We start from the raw sequence: 13,485 nt of genomic DNA, 5'->3' as shown, positions 1-13,485 counted from the left end.
GGCTTGATCCTCATACTGTAGAGGAATGAGACAAAAATCTTTACCACTGAGGCACTATGATTATGTAGAAATACATGATAAAATGTTTTATGAAACTAGTTTCTGTCATTAGTGGAATGGTTGTGTGTGTGTTTTAAGTGTATGCGAAACATCTGCAGACTTCCTTTTACATATTTGCTGTTCTCCTAAATCCCTCTGCTGTGTCCTTGCTTCAGGGCCTGTAGTTATCATGCCCTTTAGCCTACTTTGCTGTCATACCCAATGTCATATTGCAGCGCAGTAACTGAATACATAATAATTTTGAATCATTCTTACAGCTGAGACATCTGCTTTAGGAGTGAGGCTCAGCATGATAAAATGGTTCATTTAAGTAAGCTAACTAATGTGGCAGCAACCCAAGGTAAGTACTTCATTTCTATCAGACCTGCTCTACATTTAATACATCCAGCATTCAGAACTTGAAAGCCAGAACCCCCAAGGTCTTTAGTATCAGTGCAGCTGCTGTAACATTTTTTTGTAATATATCCTGTCCTGGTTTGCATCCGCATTAAACTGGCAGACTTACATTTCATAGTATGCCATCAGCAGTTGCAGGTGATTTTGAGTTTCTAAGTTAAAAAAGCAATGCTCTATTCTCAGCATGATCTCTTTGCTTCTTCAGTAGTTATATACTCCTTTTATAAAGAAGAAAATAAGTCAAAGGCAGTATTTGCCTTTGCTGTAAAAAATAGTGTGCATTATTTCACTTTGTTGTCAGTCATGGATTCCAAGTTTGTAGAACAAAGTTTACGAGCAGTAATAAAAAAAAAAATCATAGCTGCCTTAAGTAAGTAACAGGAAATATAACTTGTTCTAAAACATATCCCCTCTTTCTTTCCACTTTACTCTGATTTACATTTCGGCACTCCTGCATCACTTAGGTGTGTGAGTGACATCAGCTTCCTTATTCTGTGCCACATAGCAGATGGTGCACTGGAATCGGTATCCATCACTGAGAAGCAGTGACATAACTAGTTCACCTGAGCTGTAGCTCCAGGAGGAAGCAGTTCTCCGTAAAGATGGAGGTGGCAGTAATGCAACTCACAAACAATCCTGACAGTATTGGACCAGCCTTCATACCTTACATGAAAAACAACAGGATTCCTGATGGTAGCAGAAATTCTACTGTACTGTTAGCTTTTGGAAATGACACTACCTCTGTCATCAACTTCTACTGCTTATTTAGTATTGGCAATGCTTTTACAATACTTAATGTTTTCTTTTTTATATCAGTAGTGGCTGATCCCAGTCCATATCTTTCAACTTCTTAAGGGAAGAAATCAGGACAAAGCCATAAATAACAGGGGGACTAAGCCCCAAAAATAGAGACACAATTTAAATATTGCTCTTACAAACAAGAATTTGATAGAATAACAGGTTTTGCATTACCATTAATTTTCTGAAGGGTATGAAGTCTGAAACACAAATGTCAGGCATTATTTTCTGACTTTAATCTTCAATGATATGCCAGAAAAAAAAAGTTTAATGAAAAACAGACCAATAATATGAGGCAAAAATCTGGACATTCTGTGAAAAAGTGGACAGTTATGTCCCAGTCTTATGAGGTTCTTTGTCTTAGATGGAGACATATTTTGCCATGCACATCTGAATTGTGCATTTTGGGATGTTTGTGATGTCAGAGTATGAAGGAGTTAGTGCAGGTGGTTCCATTTCCTTTAGGTCAAAGAATAAAGGGGACGTCAGTAGTGTGGCACTGGTCAGCAAATAGAAACCTGCATTGTCATAACTCCTTGATCATTTGGTTAGTACAGTGGAAGGTATACTGTAAAAATGCACAGTATATTTTCTGCTCAATTATTCACTGAGTTCATGGTCATTTGTGGATTTTGTCCATATTTGTGAGGAAGTAGCCTTCACATTTTATTTTGCAGAATGGTCTTTGCAGGTTTGTTTCCCTTTTGCTTTATAGGCTCATAGGATGTTACTAGGCTATTGACCAGAGGGTCTTTATAAGCCTAGCTATAAAATCCCAGTATAAAACTAGATGCGAGTTATTGTCTCTGCACAAGATTTTTCTAGTAAGGATTACCCATGTCTAGGAGAGAAGCAGGAGCAATCCCTGGCAGAAATTTATGGATGTTCTTCGTGTTTCACTGTTGCAGTCATTACATTTGGGTAATCTGCTGTCAGCCTGAATAACAAAATCTTGGGTCCTGCTTGGGTTGCCGTCTCTTCTTCCATGATGTCAGGTCGTCAGGGGTATTAAAATGGTGTCAGCTGCATGTTTTATCAGTCTTTCTTGCCATGCAGTGCCCAAAGCAGAAGCAGTTCGCAAGTGCCGGTTGGCCGACTCCTGAAATTTTCGTTTTCGAGTTTCAGAACCGAAGTCTTCAACCTAAAGCTAAGTACCCCACTGGGGAAACTTTTTCTTGCTCCATACCGATGTCAGTAAAAGTTAATAATTGTATTACTTGTGGGAAGCAAATACCTCATAAAGATTTTCATTTGTACTGTATTCCTTGCCTAGGCCCTGACCACAATGTGCCTTGCTGTCGGTTTTGGGCTAAATTTAACCAACTCACTATTAAGCATCGGTATATTTTTGCTTCTAAATACTTTGGCTCAAGATTTAACTATCCTGAAATGTCGTCGGTTAGCAATCCGACTACTGGAATTCACAAAAAACGCAAAGAAAACGACAGAGACAGACAGTCAAGGTCCGAAACCAATGACGAAGCTTCTCCTAAGCCAGTCTCCGGTTCGCCGGTACTCAGTGAGGCGCTTTCGCAGCCCCTGATGCCCACTACTTTTGATTTGCAGGCCTCTACCGAGACCCATTAGGAGTCCAGTATGCCGTGAGATTCTTCAAGCATTGAACCCACGGATGTCTCTCCCTTGGATGGGTCCGGAGCCACTGAGGAGGCACCGGCTTCTGAGGGTGTTTTCAGGCCTAAAGATTTGTATATTAAACTGACGCCATCATCAAAAACAAGGCCAAAACCAACTTCTATGTCTAAAAAACCAATGCATGAGCCACGTGTTCAGGCCCCTATGCCTAAAAAACAAATGATCAAAATGTCTGAGTATTTAATTATCTTGATCAGGGGTTCCCAACCCCCTCCTGCTAAGAGGCCTAGGCAAGGCACTGATTATCTTCAGATCAGGTTTCCATTTCTTCTGATTCCTCTTCTGATCAGGAATTTTCTATTCCCCCTTATGAGGACTCTGATGCAGAAGAATCCATCCCTTCTGCTTCTCCTGGGGATTTTTCTTTTGGAGAAAATTTGCATACCTTAAGGGAACATTTTCATTGGGAGAGTCAGGATTTTTCAGAATCCAAAAAGAGGCTGAGGGATTTCCTTCTTCTTCCTCAGCATAGGCCTTTGGCTATACCTCCTGTTTTAGACATTGTTGATTATGTTTTCTCAGAATTCAGCATGGCTCCTGATTCCCTGCCTCCAGCTCCTAGTAAGCCAGACAGATGTTACAGGGTTCCTGACTCTCACAAGTTTCCTTTCAAAAACCCTACTGCTGACCCTGAAACAATTTCTCAGGGTCCCAAGGGTGTTAAGGCTTCTACTGTTAAAAATCCTACCCCTTCTGATAGAGACTCCAGGGCGCTGGATAGATGGGGTAAGAAGGTTTATACGTCTGCAACCCTGGCAATCAGGGCTTTAAACTGTCAATTTCATATGCTTAAATATCAACAGCGTGTCGTGGGCTTACTTAAACAGAAAATTATGTTGATTTCTGACTGTGTGGAAAATAAAGAATTACAGGATTTATTGCATTCAGCTGAACAAGTTGGAAAGCATACTTTGCAATGTGGTTTTGATTCCTTGGAGGCCTGTTGCAGGGCTGCTGTAACTGGATCTGTGATAAGAAGGCATGCTTGGCTCAAGGAGCAAAATCTGCCTGATCATGTTAAAGCTAAATTGTTGGAGGCTCCTTTACAACAGGACATTCTATTTGGTAATAACGCAGAAAAAGTTTTGAAAAAGATGGAAGACAAAGCTAAATCTATGCAAACTGTAAAAGATTTCTTACAAGTGCAGCCACCCAGGTTCAGTAGGCCCTGGCCTACTAAGAATTGGTCCATTCCAGTACCCAACAGAGCCACTCAGGTCAAACCCAGACACTCCAAAGGCTCCAGGTTTCAGTCACAAGGAACTTACAGAACAAAACAATGGGGTGCCTCCACCTCCAAATCTGGAAGTAGCAAAGCACCCCCTTATGGTAAACAGTCTCAATGACTTTCCTCTGCCATTTCCAAGCACTTATCTTTTGGCAGCCCCTTTGGGGGGGGGGAAACTAGCACTTCATGCTCAAAATTGACATCTAATTACCCAGGACAAGTGGGTCTTAAATATAGTATCCCAGGGGTACAGATTTCATTTCCACACGTTGCCAGTTCCAAACGGATGGCCAGATCTGCCTCCAAATCAGTGGGCAGAGGCCCAGAAACAAGTCATGTCCCTCATGGATATGGGGGCTATTCAACCAGTACCAGAAAAGGAAAAAGGACAAGGTTTTTATTCAAGACTTTTCCTGGTACCCAGAAAAGACAAATCATGGCATCCAATTCTGGACTTAACCATTCTAAATACCTTCCTGGACATTCCAAAATTCAAGATGCTGACTCTACAACAGTTACTGCCTATGCTAGGCAAGGATGCCTGGTTGGTAACTCTAGACTTAAAAGAGGTTTACCTGCATATCCCAATCAGGGAATCTTGTAGTAGATACCTCCGCTTCAAAGCAGGCTATCTGCATTACCAGTTCTCTGCACTGCCCTTTGGCTTATCTAATGCGCCCAGGGTCTTCACAAAGTGCCTGGTACCAGTGATCGCATTTTGCAGACAAAGAAACATTCAGATTTATCCTTATCTGGACGATTCTCTAATTCAGGCAGAATACAAGGACACTCTTCTACATCTGACGTTTGTAAAAAGGCTTGTAACATGCCTAAGATACACCATAAACGAAAAGAATTCACAGCTGGTACCCTCTCAAATAATTACATTTCTGGGTGCAAGCTTGAATACAACTTCCCAGGTGGCTTACCTCATGCCAGACAAACAAACTCAGTTGATGACATACTTCAAACAAGTAGTCACAAAAACCCAGCTATCTGCAATACAAAGTCTGCAGGCATTGGGGTTCATGGCTTCCTGCATTTTACTAATTCCATTATGCAAGACTGCATATGAGGAAACTTCACTGGTACCTAAAAAGCTTATGGAGTCAACATTGTCACAGCCTGGAAACAATGATTCCTCTCATTTCTTGCCTGCAACAGGAGTTCCTATGGTGGACAGAGGCCTGTCACCAAAACAAGGGACGATCATTCATTCTCCCCCCTGCCACCCAAACCCTGACTACAGACGCATCAGATTTATGCTTGGGGAGCCCATCTGGCAGGGAGATGCATTCAGGGCGAATGGAGCCCAAATCAGATGCACCTACATATCAACCAGAAAGAAATGCTAGCTGTACAGAATGCTCTGACAGCCTTCAAGGACCTCCTTCATCCAGGGCAACTACTGATAAAGATGGACAACACCACAGTTATGTGGTACATAAAAAAGTGGGGGGGTACCCACTCCTACCCCCTTTGCAGACTAGCCATGGCCTTGTGGAACACAGCCTTGACTTACCAAATACATCTACAAGCTCAATTCCTGCCAGGAAAGCAAAATACTCTGGCAGACGAACTAAGCAGAAACTTTATGGACCCACACGAATGGAAACTGGATCCACAAATCTTCAGCATGTTGACACAAAAATGGGGGAGCCCAAACATAGATCTTTTTGCCTCTCCCCAAAACTATCAGTTGGACAAATTCTGCACAAGAATTCATTACAAAAAAGCTTGTAAAGTGGATGCTCTCTCCTTCAGCTGGAAAAACCTATCAGTCTATGCCTTTCCCCCTCTGCCTCTGCTCTCCAAGGTTTTACTAAAAGTCAGACAGGAAAAAACAAAAATGATTCTGATTGCTCCGGACCGGCCTCGCCAACACTGGTACCCGCTTCTACGGAATATGTCACACCTTCCTCCATGGTACCTGCCTCAGACACCTCATCTACTGTCTCAGCAGAACTATCAAATTCTGCACACTCAGCTCCAAACTCTGAATCTTGCAGCATGGCTAATCAACTGATTTCACCAGTCACATCTCTCAGTAAACCTGTGATGGATGTCATTTTGGAGGCTAGAAGACCTAGTACTAGAAAATCTTATGCTGATAAATGGAAAAGATGCTGTGCGTGGACCAAGCACAAGGAATAAATACAGCAATGCCCAATATTCCTCAGATTCTGCAATATTTAACTGAGATGCTTCACAAGGACCTATCTTTTTCTTCTATAAAAGTCCATGCCTCTGCCATCTCGGCTCATTGCAACACAGAGCCTCCTCTCTTTTCTCATCCCCTGCTAAAGCAGTACCTCCGAGGGGCCAAAAATTTGAGACCTTCCAGGAGAGCACCAACCCCTGCATGGGACCTCAATTTTGTGCTTGAAAAACTCACCCTGCCTCCTTTTGAACCAGCTGCTACTTCAGAAATAAAATTTCTTTTGTGGAAGACAGCCTTTCTTTTAGCAGTCACTTCAGCTAGAAGGATTTCAGAACTACAGGCTCTCATGACAGTGGAGCCTTTCATTATCTTTTATCCGGACAGGGTGGCCCTCAGGACCAATCCATCCTTTATGCCTAAGGTGGTATCCAGTGTGGCTCTTAATCAGACCATTCATCTGCCAACTTTTTTCCCAAATCCGCAGAACAAGGGGGAGTGGATTCTGCATTCATTGGATGTACACAGACAACTAAGATTCTACTTAAAACAGGACAAAATCTCTAAGAAAGTCTGAGCAACTACTGGTGGCATTTGCTGCGGGGGCAGAGGGAAAGGCTGTTTCAAAGCAGACTATTTCAAAATGGATAAGCCATTGTATTCATTTCTGCTACATGCACCATGGTAAACCTGTCCCCAAGGGGATTAGATCCCATCCCACCAGGGCTGCATCTACTTCTGCAGCTTTTCTCAGAGGGGTTCTTACCAGAGACATTCTAGAAGCTGCTACTTGGAGCTCAGTTCGTACATTCACCAAACATTACCATTTACCTCTCTTTCCTAAATCCAGGGCAGGCTTTGCCACTGCTATCCTGCAGGGCCTTATAGCTGCTCCTAATGCTGTATAATTCCATCCTCCCAACCATAGCTTTGGGATTCTACCCAAATGTAATGACTGCAACAGTGAAACACGAAGAACATAGTACAGTTGTGTACACTTACCATAAATGTAGATGTTTGAGTGTATTCACTGTTGCAGTCTGGGTTACCCACCCACCAGCCCCCTTTTTCTCTCTTATTATACCTCTTCTTTCCTTTACTATGCTCAAAAGCTTTTTTGGTGTATTTGTTTTTAGTTTGAATTATATTTTTGTGTTGTAAATTACATGTGTGTGTATATATATATATATATATATATATATATATATATATATATATATTTTTTTTTGCTCCCCATTTGGGGGGGGGGGCACCTGACATCGGGGGCAAGAAAAACTGATTAAAATGGTGTCGGCTGCATGTTTTCTACCCCTGACGTCATGGAAGAAGAGACAGCAACTGATACAGGACCCAAGTCTTTGTTATTCAGGCCGACTGAGGGCAACCTGCCAGCAGATTAACCAAATGTAATGACTGCAACAGTGAATACACTCAAACATCTACATTTATGTTAAGTGTACACAACTGTACTTTTCCTATCCAGTGGTCCAGGTTTTGCTTAAACAGGGTCATGGAGGTGCTCTGCTCGATATGGATGGGAAGCCTATTCCAGAAGAGTGGCAACCTCTGAGAGATGTATTTGTCTCTCCCATAAATTCCTATTTATGTCACAGACTAGGTTAAGGTCCCTGGATCGGGTGACTCTAGTCCCATTTGCCTTATGGATGTGCAGCATTTTCATTAGATTTGGGTCAGAGATAACCCCATAGGCCAGACCCAAGTCACCTCTATGTAGTCTATAAGCTACTGAGTACAGTGACCGTGACTTCAGTCTGTCCACATAAGACATGCTGGAGACTCTGACTTTTCTTAGTTAGAAATCTCTGAGGTCTCTCAAGCTGCTGCAAGTGTCTGGTATGGTACATACCAAAGGGAGCATTATCTTCAGTAATAGGCCTGATGAGGGATGAGTACGGGGGAGTTATAAGCTCATTTGCTCTTGAGGCAATGCCTTTGTTAATCAGGTGAGCTACTTAGAATGACTTCCTCACTACAGTAGGCACATGGTAGTCGAAGTTGAGGTCATAGTCAACTTATGTTCCCAGATCTCTCAGTACATAATTGGTACTTAGGGTATTATTTAATTTATAATCAGCAGGAACATTGTTTTTACTGAAGGGAATGATGATGCAGCTTTTTACCATTTAGTTTAAGACCATGGCTCTGGCACCAGTCATTGGTCTGTGTAAGTCCCTTTTGAAGAACGCTGACATTGCTAGGGGATTCAATGATAGCACCTTATTTGCAGTCATCCGCATAATTGCTTATCCACAACCCCTCCATTTTGGCCTGGACTTCAGAGAAGTATATGCCAAACAGGAGGGGCTCAGCACTGATCCTTGTGAGACACCCACTGGTGACAGGTCTGATGGTAGAGGTGAAGTCTCCCCTTTGACTGAGTGTTGTCGATCTGTGAACCAGTTTGCAACTCACCTGACAACATAGGAGTTGATGTTCAACTGTGTTAGTTTGTCAATGATGTCCGAATATAGGATTGTTTTGAAGGCCTTGGCCAAGTCAAGATAGGCTGTGTGCACAGCTTTGCCTTTGTCAGTGGCTCTGGTCACTTTCACAAAGAAGTCCACCAGGTTTAGCAGGCAAAACCTACCCATGACAAAACCAGACTGGGATGTATCTAGGGTTTGGAGGTCACCTATATCCTTATTTATGAGATCCATGGTGATTTGTTCCATTGCCTTACCGATGAGGCTGATTAAATTTATGGGTCTGTAGTTACCTGGGTTTGTTGCTGAGCTGCCCTTGTGGAGGGGGATAACAGTCACTGTTTTCCATTCAGTGGGGACAAAGCCAGTACTCATACTGTGGTTGAATAGTGTGCCTAGTGGAGTAGCTAGTTCTTGTTTAAGAACATTAAGAATGCAGCCCAGAATGCCATCTGGTCCCATGGAGCCTGTGTTCTTAGTCTTGGCTTGACTTGCTGTTTGGAGATGCCGGGAGGAGGTGATGTTGAAGACATGGTTTGTGGTATGCTTGGGGGAGGGTAGGTGGATGAAAATTTTGCCAAACCTGTCTGCTAGCAGGTTTGCAATTTCCACAGGGTCAATGTATGCGATGCCATCCACAATTAGTTCAGCACACATCTGAGTCCTACCTTTTAGGTTGTGGACGTACCTGAAGAAAGCCATATGGTTATCCTTGGTGATGGTTGCTAAAGTTTTCTCATAGTTGCTCCCTGAGGATTTGACAAGTTGTCTTATTTGCTTGTTTAGGCTGTGGTGGTGCTCTTCCAGTTCTGGGATCTCACTTTTGTAATTTTAGACAGCTTCTTTTGCTTTTTGTATAATTTATTAATGCTAGACATCCACCAGGATGGTTTGTTTTTTCTTGAGGGTCTTGCTTTAATCTTATCAGGCATGGATGTGTCTATACATTTGTGTAGATGTTTATACAGGGCATCAGTATATATATTAGAATAGCCATCAATGCCATCTGTGGAGAGTGGAGCTTGGAATTTTATTATACCATCCCTTAGGAGAGTATAGTTATCTTTCATGAAGTTTTTTAGACTTACTTGTCCTTTTGGGAGTTCTGGTGCTATTACTACTTCAGACATGACTGATTTATGGTTGGATTTCACCAGTGCAGGTCTTACACTTGAGGCATTGCATCTATCACTCATATTGGTGAGGACCAGGTCTATAATATTAGAGCCCCTTGTGGGTGGTGCACTATTTATTCCAGGGAATTTGCGTTAACAAAGTCCAGGAACTTTTGTGCAAGTGAGTTTGGGCTCATGATTCCCAATTAATGGAGGGATAGTTGAAATCACCCATGACTGGGGTATTAGGTTGTACTTTGTCCCAAGTAGGTCTAAATAAGCCATGTGGGCTTCTTGGTTCATGGGAGGGGACTGTAACTGATGACGGCATGAAAGGGGTCTTACCCACAGTAATTTGGACGTGAAGTAACTCCATTGAGTTATCTTGTCTAACCAGTCTAGAGGCATAATTTTCTTTAATGAAGATAGACACTCCACCTCCTTTGGTTCTCACACCTTCAAACTGCGGTCTGAAAGTGTGGAAGTTATTATAGCCTTGCAAGGCCAGGGTACTTTCTCCTGCCTTGAGCCAAGTTTCTGTGACTGCACAGATGTCAAAATTTTCCAGGGAGAGGAGTGCTTCCAGAGAGTGCAGTTTATGATTTAAACTCCTAGCATTCAGCAGTATGACCCTTAGATGTTGTTTGTGTTTCACTGTTGCAGTCATTACATTTGGGTAATCTGCTGGCAGGTTGCCCTCAGTCGGCCTGAATTCCATAGTCTTGGGTCCTGTGTCAGTTGCTGTCTCCTCTTCCATGATGTCAGGTCATCAGGGGTGTTAAACAAGCAGCTGACGCCATTTTCTTTAGTCTTTCTTGCCACGCGGTGCCCGAAGCAGAAGCATTTCACAAGTGCTGGTCGGCCGACTACTGAAATATTCGAGTTTGAGTTTCAGAACCAAAGTCTTCACTAAAGCTAAGTACCCGTTGAAATTTTTTCTTGCTCCATACCGATGTCAGAAAAAGTTAATAATTGTATTACTTGTGGGAAGCAAATACCTCATAAGGATTTCCATTTATACTGTATTCCTTGCCTAGGCCCTGATCACAGTGTGCCTGGCTGTCGGTTTTGTGCTAGATTTAACCAACGCACTATTAAGCGTCGGTATATTTTTGCCGCAAAGTATTTTGGAAACAGATTTAACTACCAATCCGACTACCGGAGTACATGAAAAACGCAAAGAAAAGGACAGAGAAAGGCAGTCGAGATCCAAAACCGACAACGAAGCTTCTCCTTAGCCAGTCGCCGGTACTCAATGAGGTGCTTTCGCAGCCCCTGATACCCGCTACCTTCGAGTCGCAGGCGTCTACCCTCACCCATGTGGAGTCCGGCATGCCGCAAGATACTCAAGGTATTGGACCGACGGATGTATTTTCCTTGGATGGGTCCAGAGCCGCTGAGCAGGCACTGGCTTCTGATGGTGTGTTCAGACCTCAACATTTGTATATCAAACCGATGAAAGCTGCAAAACCAAAGACAAAAGCAACTTCTAAAACTAAAAAACTGACGCATGAGCCACGTGCCCAGGCCTCTATGCCTAAAAGACAGATGATCAAAATGGCTGAAGACCTTATTACCTTGATCAGGGGTACTCATCCCCCTCCAGATAAGAGGCCTAGGCAAGACACTGATTATGAATCTTCAGATCAGGTTTCTATTTCTTCTGATTCCCCTTCTGATCAGGAATTATCTATACCTCCCTGTGAGGATTCTGATGCAGATGAGTCTATACCATCTGCTTCTCCTCCTGAGGATTATTCATTTGGGGAAACCTTGCATACTTTGAGGGAGCATTTTCACTGGGAGAGTCAAGATTTCTCAGAATCAAAAAAAGAAGCTCAGGGATTTCCTTCTTCTTCCTCAGCACAGGCCTTTAGCCATTCCCCATTTTAGACATTGTGGATGATGTGTTTTTGGAGTCAATCTTGACCCCTGATGCCTTACCTCCGGCTCCCAGTAAGCCTGACAGATATTACAGGGTCCCTGACTCACATCAGTTTTTATTTAGAAACCCTGCTGCTGATCCTGAAACTATTTCACAGGCTCCAAAGGGAGTTAAGGCCTCAACAGCAAAAAATCCTACCCCCTCTGACAGAGATTCAAGGGCACTGGACAGATGGGGAAAAAGGGTTTATACATCTGCAACCTTGGCAATCAGAACCTTAAACTGTCAATTTCATATGCTTAAGTATCAACAATATGTTATGGGATTGCTGAAACAGAAAATGATGTTGATTTCTGAATGTGCAGAAAATAAAGAATTGCAGGAATTATTGCATGCAGCTGAACAGGTTGAAAAGCATACTTTGCAATGTGGTTTTGACTCCTTAGAGGCCCCCTGCAGGGCCGCAGTTACTGGATCTGTGATTAGGAGGCATGACTGGCTAAAGGAACAAAATTTTCCTGATCATGTTAAAGCTAAATTGCTAGATGCACCTTTACAGACCAAACTCTGTTTGGTATTAAGGCAGAAGAGGTTTTAAAGAAAATGGAAGACAAAGCTAAGTCTATGCAAACTGTTAAAGACTTCTTACAAGTGCAGCCACCAAGATTCAGTGGACACTGGCCTACAAAGAATTGGTCCTTGCCTGTGTCAGACAGAGCTCAAAGGGGCAAATCCATATGCCCTAAGGGTTCCAGATACCAGGCGCAAGATTCATACAGGTCAAAGCAATGGGACGCTTCAACCTCCGAATCTGGAGGAGATAAAGCGCAAACCTACAGACGCTTATCTTTTGGCAGCACCCTTGGGGGAAAATTAGCACTTTTTGCTCAGAATTAGCAGTTAATAACCCAATACAAGTGGGTACTAAACACAGTATCACTGGGATACAGATTCCATTTCCACACTCTGCCAATGGCAAACGGTTGGCCAGATCTGCCCAAAAATCAATGGGCAGAGGCACAGAAACAGGTTACGTCCCTCATGGATATGGGGGCCATTCAGCCAGTACAAAAACAGGAAAAAGAACAAGGTTTTTATTCAAGACTGTTCTTGGTACCCAGAAAGGACAAGGCCTGGCGGCCAATACTGGAATTATCAATTTTGAACACATACCTGGACATTCCAAAATTCAAAATGCTGACTTTACAGCATCTTCTGCCCATGCTGGGCAAGAATGCTTGGCTGGTGACATTAGACCTAAAAAAGGCATACCTGTATGTCCCAATAAGATAATTGTGCAGAAGATACCTCAGATTCAAGGCTGGCTTAATGCATTGCCAATTCTCTGCACTGCCCTTTGACTTATCTACTGCTCCCAGGGTATTCACAAAGTGCCTGGCACCAGTGATTGCATTTTGCAGACAAAAAAGTATACAAATATACCCTTACTTGGACGACTGTCTCATTCAAGCAGAGAGCAAGGACATTCTTCTTCAACACCTGGCATTTGTGAAAAGGCTTCTAACATGCCTAGGGTACACAATAAACAAAAAGAAATCACAACTGGTACCCTCTCAAAAGATAACATTCCTGGGTGCAAGTTTGAATACAACTGCCCAGATGGCTTACCTCACGCCAGACAAGCAAAGGCAACTGACTACTTACTTCACACTGATGGCGACAAAAACCCAGTTATCTGCAAGACAAATTCTGTAGGCTTTGGGCTTCATGGCATCCTGCATCCTACT

The sequence above is a fragment of the Protopterus annectens genome, chromosome 3.part1 (assembly GCF_019279795.1).
Source record: "Protopterus annectens isolate FY-2018-M chromosome 3.part1, PAN1.0, whole genome shotgun sequence".
Taxonomy (NCBI): domain Eukaryota; kingdom Metazoa; phylum Chordata; order Ceratodontiformes; family Protopteridae; genus Protopterus; species Protopterus annectens.
This window is presented reverse-complemented; position numbering follows the sequence as displayed.